Raw genomic sequence first — 6,914 nt, forward strand, 5'->3', positions numbered from 1 at the left:
CTTTTTAACTGTGTGCTATTGTTTGCCTTCAAATTTTTTATTTTTAAGTTCTAAAGCACCTTGTCAATATTTTTTTGAAAGGTGATATATAAAAATGTTTATTATTATTATTATTCAAAATTCATATGACTTAAAAATGCTTATAACAAGAAATCCAGGCTTGTAATAGGCTCCATTCCATACATGATGCCAAATAAATGAAGTGTAAAAACAAACAGTGCAGCAGGTGTGTTTTTTATTGCCTTTATGAATGTGTTGTGAAGAGTGAACGAGAATGACATTTAATCAATTGAGAACGTTGCCACTTCTGAAAGACAAAACAAGAACAATGGATGAAAAATAAAAAAATATACAAATTGACTTGGAAGATTCAATTGGTGCATTTTTATTCAAGCAGACAAATGATATAGATCAGATACTGACATTCAATTTATCTGTTGAACTGAAAGAAAACCCTGTGAGGCATCAGTATGACATCACCGGGTTTAAATAATTCAGATCATATTTGAGAAGTTAACTGCACTGAACAAATCAGACCACATGATGGCAACAAAAATAAATCAGTCGGGTATTTCAATTTCAAAAAGGAAAACAAACAAACATAATATTGAAACTATTTGATTATTAATTATTTCCCCGAATATTTATCTCTCGCTTTAACGTCGCTGTGATAAAAGCTGATGTCGACTCAAGGCCTGAAGGGGACTGTTTACAGTAGTGACAATCCTAACAATGATGAAGATGAAGGAGAAATCTGTAAAATGTTGAAGATGAAGGAAAAATCTGTCAAAAAAAATGTCTTCCACTTAAAGATGTTTCTACAAAGATGGGACAATATGACAAAATGAACCTGTTATAAATGTTTCACACCATTTTATTAAATAACATTTAGGTTAATACATATTTTAGGTGTACGTATATTTTTGTTGTCACAATATTTCTCACAAAGGTAAAAAAAAATCCCCCTCACAAGCCGCATTTCAAAAATTATTACCTGCACATCAGATGTTATATTTCTGTCCACATCTGTTTATTCTTTGTCTTCATATGTGCAAGCACCAATTAACCAGGCAGTGTTCCCACATGGACCCACTGCAACTGCAAATAAAGCGATTCTGAGTCTAGATAATTTATTTCCTTCTCCTCTTCTTTACAAATCAGCCGGGGCCAAGGTGTTAACTAACCTTGTGTGTGACGGCTAAACAAACAAAATAACACACAGAGTATTTATGATTAACATCAGTCAGCCACATGTGTCTCACATCACATCCAAGCACTTTTTGTCCATCTTCCGTTAGAAAATATGTCCGTCACAAATTCCTTCAGTATGCTGTAATATTTGAAATATTGCAAAAACCATTCCCCCCCCCTTTTTTTTTCTGGTCCAAATCTTTCAGATTTTTCATACATAACGTGTTTCTCCAGAGCCCTGTCAATATAGCCGAACACGGTTGAGTAGTGAGGCCCTGATGGCTCCACGGGGGGTCCAGAGAAGAGTGTACAGGGACAGCTCAGTGGGCCACTGTAACAGCACTCATATCTGTCTCTGGGGGTAGATTAAGCTTAATTAACTAAACCATCCAGCACGCTTGGATGAATGGATACAAGTCAAGGGCAGAGCAGTCACGGGTGTGCTCACACGTTCTCTGGCAGCCACCGGGAAAAAGGGTTTTATGACGAATATTATCGGTATGTGTGTGTAAGCGTGGCACAAAATAAATATACCGTGGATGTATAGAAAAGTTGCACGTACAATGACCTTTATTTGGTCTTGTTGTGTGTCTTCATGCAGTCGGTGAACACAACATGCAAGTGACTTATTCACAGAGATTCAAAATGTAAACCTGCATTGTACATAAGCAGTTTATCCCACAACTCTATACATGGGCTCTCCATGAGAAAGCAATTCATTCATTCAAAAGTCTACAGATCAGAATGAAAAGAGTCTCGAAAGAGAAATTGTCAAACCTTTGTGAGATTGTTTAAAATTTGACTCAAATAAATATGCATCCCAACTCAATTTAAGGAGGTTTATTGTAATGAATAAATAACACAAAATACAGGAGAGAAAAGAACAAACCGAAGAATCTCCGCCCTGCAGAGCCCCAACAGAAAAGACGATCTCAGGCATCCCATTTCTTATCTCCGAGTCACTACCATCTCTTTTTCCCAGATCATTTTCTTAGCAAATGATGTTGTTGTTCAATCCTGTTTTTAGCCACAAGCTAAACAGCTGTTGTTGTTTTCTTATGTAGTCTCTGCTACTAGCCCTCCCTGGCCCGAACATTCACTCGGTGCGCTTCTTTTCTCCAGGGCAACTCACCCTCCTTTTTCACATTGATATCGCTCCTTTGATTCCAGTTATCTATAACGATAATTGCTTGGACCATATGTGAATTTAATTGATGCCTTGCAAACGTGTAAATGTGTGTGTGTGTACTTTGTGCACATTGCTAATAAAGTCTTATTTCTTGTTAATCTGGACTGTCAGGGAAATGTCTGCAAATCGATTAAGTGTGTCTGGCTTATCATTACAAACAACTGTTTTAGTGAACAAATATAGATGACTTAATCCTCGTATGACACACACTGGCATGTGTGACATTTCGCTAATGCACCTCATACTGATCAAATTTGTCACGGGAATGAAATGTTTTAAAAAGGGATTAGATCCACTGTTTAGCACACACTTACTATACACATTAATGCATGTGCACATGTCTTTGCTTTAATGCAGGAGGGTGACGTGTTGTGGGATCCATTCTTAAAAAAATGATCATTTGATAGACTTTAATGATAACCCATCTCTCATGCTGCATCTATTTTTTACATACACAGCTATTCCACATTTCCCCACTAGAGGGGACATGGGTATTGGCATAATGCAGTTTCTTTTATTATTACTGGGCCACATGATTGATTATACAGTGATGCACTTTCCATTGAAAGAATTAACATGGACATGTACGTCCTGGTCGTCTTACAAGAAGATACAAAAGACTTCAACTGCTTTTAATACATTTTAAGCTTTTCTTTTGTTTGTTGAAAAACTTGTTTTGGCTGAAATTATGTTTTTCAACACAAATGTTACACATAGAACAATGTAAACCTGAGTCTGCCTGTCCCACACCATCACATCTCTGTATGTCTGGATCACCCTCCTCTAGGTACCTGCTGCTTTCAGAAAGAAAAAACACAGTAGATAACAGCCAAAGAGACTCAATTGACAAATCATATAACAGCATAATCACATAATCACAGCATAACACAAAATAACTAAACATAGAATAACATAACACAAAATAACACAAGATAAAACAACAAAACATAACATACCACAAAGTAACATAACATAACATACAAACATAAGATTTCACAACAAAACATAACATACCACAAAGTAACATAACATAACATACAAACATAAGATTTCACAACATAAGATAACATAACACAAGATATCATAACATAAGACAACAGTACATAACACAAAATAACTAAACATAACACAAAATAACTAAACATAGCATAAAATAATACAAAATAACATCACACAATATAGCATAACACAAAATAACATAACTTAACACTGCATCACATCACATCACATAACAAAAAATAAGATCACACAATATAGCACAACACAAAATAACAGGACACAAAATAACATTACAACACAAAATAACATCACACAGTATAGGATAACACAAAATAACATCACAAAATATAGCATAACACAAAATAACATAACACAACTTAACAAAACATAACACAACACAACACAACACAACACAACACAACACAACACAACACAACACAACACAACACAACACAACACAACACAACACAACACAACACAACACAACACAACATACTGTACATTGACGACCAAAGTGCTTTGCATTACAATGCCTGGAAACATTTGTAGCTGCGATGGTCCCAGTGAGAGCTGGACCTCCAGACCTGGCACTAACTCTTTAACGCTCTACCCACTGAGCTAATATCCAGACCATGCTTTTTGGCTTCCCATCCCTTATCCTCAGGCTGCACCAGCTGCCGTCTACCTCCGACCACACTCCACGCCCCTGATATGTTGTCCTCTACCTGCCTCGACCCTCCTCCTCCTCGTTTGTAGGTGTTCTATCCCCCCGTTCGGCCGCAACTTTCCAAAAGGTGAACAGAAGTGATTTTCAATAGCACCGTGCATGACTAATGGTAGAAACATGTTAAAATCATCGCAGAAATGTCCTTGGGAAGACAAATGAATTTTCAGCAGAATAATTAACTTAATTAACAAATTTGCATGCATATTCATCAGGGCCATTGAAGTCTTTCCAGCTCAGCTTGATGAACGTTGCTGTGTAATAACCAGCTCATTTACATTCTGCCATCCACTGCCATTTGTGTGGATTACCGAGAAAAGGCAAAGTGTGTGTGTGTGTGTGTGTGTGTGTGTGTGTGTGTGTGTGTGTGTGTGTGTGTGTGTGTGTGTGTGTGTGTGTGTGTCTGTGTATGTGTGTGTGTGTGTGTGTGTGTGTGTGTGTGTGTGTAAGTGTGTGTGATGCTGGTGGTACATCATATATGCACACACTATCCTCTCTCCTTAACATGTCACTGAGAAAGTTTGATGAATTGATTTGACATACTGTTTTGTTGGATGTACACCCCAATATTGGACCCAGCCTCTCGTCACACACACACTAGGACACACACACACACACACACACACACTAGGACACACACACACACACACATACATAAAACAAGTGTACGTGTGTGCCATACACCCATATCTCCTTGCACCTCCACCCCTCCTCCCCCCATCTCTCTGGTGGGCAGTTCTTGGCACCAATCCTGAGTCGTAAACCCTCCTGGGTTGCCAGACTGTGCGTTGTTAAAAACGTGAGGCCCTCCGTACCCCCTCCCCGTCTCTGCAGGGCAATCTTTAAAGGCAGCAAGGTGTGACGGCACAGACTGGCAGCTTGGCAGCCATGCCCGAGGATACCAACACTCCGTCAGCCGTGAACGGGCACCATCACATGGGCTCGCCTAACTAATACGCTCACCGTACATGTGCCTTGCTCATGCCTCATCTGTGCATTCAGAGACAAAGGAATTCATTAGGAAAATTTCACATGGCGTTGTTTTGTGATTTTTCCGAGTTATAGTTAATTGGGAATTTCACACAAGCTGAGGTAACTGGGGGAGAGATTATCCAAATGAGTTGGGAAAAGTAATTTACACTCACTTGGCTGTGTGTGCCCTTGATCTGATTGGGCAGGGAACGACGAGAAAACTTATTTTACAGAAGCTTGTGCAGGATATTTCCTCCAACTACACGCTTCTCCTCCTCGTCATGGAGCTTTCCTCCGATTTAGATGCCACCGAACACTATTCGAAAGAGACGCCTCCCAGCAGGTTACTTCCCGACCTGTCAGAAAACTGCTGCACCACCAACATTTTCCTGCCAACATAAAAAAGGAATGCAAAGCAAATGCTTTTGCACCTTTAACATAAGCAATATGGTGCATGGTCCTGAGATTTTACAGGAGCAATTATCACATGTATGAAGGGAAAAAAAACACCTGACACATACAAACTTGTGATATTCAGCATAGTTTCCTCCCTTTGCCTCTGTGATACTTTTCTCCTACGCTTTTTATGCAGACATATGTGTGACACGTGAAGCTGTTATCGTAGCTGGAAGTGTGAAAGAGGATTGTTGCAATAATATGTCGCTCTTGAGTGTTATGACAGGAAAATGCCTTTCAAACACAGAACTGGCATTTTCAAGTCGTGTCTGACACAACAGTGTTTGTGTTCCATCCCGATAACAGTGAAGCCAACTTCTCACATTATTCACTCCCGAGATGCTTTGAGAGATTCTTCCGGGGGAATAAGTTGTGTGATAAAATAAATTCCTCGCTTATCGGTGGAATTATTGCGTTTTTAACGACATGTTTTACTCGTAAAAAAAAACTCATTTATTGTGTTGTCTGACCCTCTTTGTTTTGAAGCTTCCACTGAAGCAAGACGAATACACAACACAAATGGACCATTAAACTGACCTTCAAACTGGGCCGTGTGAAAATCTAATGGCTGTCACCGCGCTGATGGGGAGATTTACACGACGGCAGCCTTTTCCCTCCAGTGACAAAATATGAAAAATACACATCAGATGCTTGTTTTCATGATCCTCCCTTTTTGAAGTCGCAGCAACTCTCGCAGCTCGAGTGAACAAATCTTTAAAAGATTCAATCACAGAGCATGAAAGGAGAGTTTGCACGGATGACAAAAACCCAACAACAACAACAGCACACTCTCCCCTGCAGACTTGTTTTGTTGGCATGCTGATGTGATTGTTGCTTTTTTTTATAATAGCTGCAGCAAATTATTATAGAAACTTCATCTGATCCCGGGCTAAACCACACACACACACACACACACAGACACACACACAATCACACACAGAGACATGTATGTAAATAAAACAACACCTGGATTTGCCATGAAGCGATGGGGATCATGTCTTCCAGGTTCATCTCGTGTCTTTCTGTCTGTGGAGTCTGTTGTTCCCACAAACGTTAACAGACACGTGCATGTTCCACATTATAGCCACAGAACTTGGCCAAGTGTATTGGAGAATAAAAAAATCTTATCACTTCTTTGTATCTCTTCTTTTGAGGTAGTGGGGGGGCCCTATTTGACGACGCCACCGTTTGATGGCGCAATTGATGGGAAAGTTCTGAAGAAAGTCCCAAAGCCTCAGAGGAATTTGATTACCTCCATCCATTATCTGCACAGTGAGCAATCGCAAGGCTCACCATCTGTCATCCGTTTCATTTGCATCGTCAACACCTGCCCTGCCTGTTTATGCCTTCACATTTTTTATAAGCTGCCTTTCATGGCAGGGA

The sequence above is a fragment of the Hippoglossus stenolepis genome, chromosome 11 (genome assembly GCF_022539355.2).
Source record: "Hippoglossus stenolepis isolate QCI-W04-F060 chromosome 11, HSTE1.2, whole genome shotgun sequence".
NCBI classification, from domain to species: Eukaryota; Metazoa; Chordata; class Actinopteri; order Pleuronectiformes; family Pleuronectidae; genus Hippoglossus; species Hippoglossus stenolepis.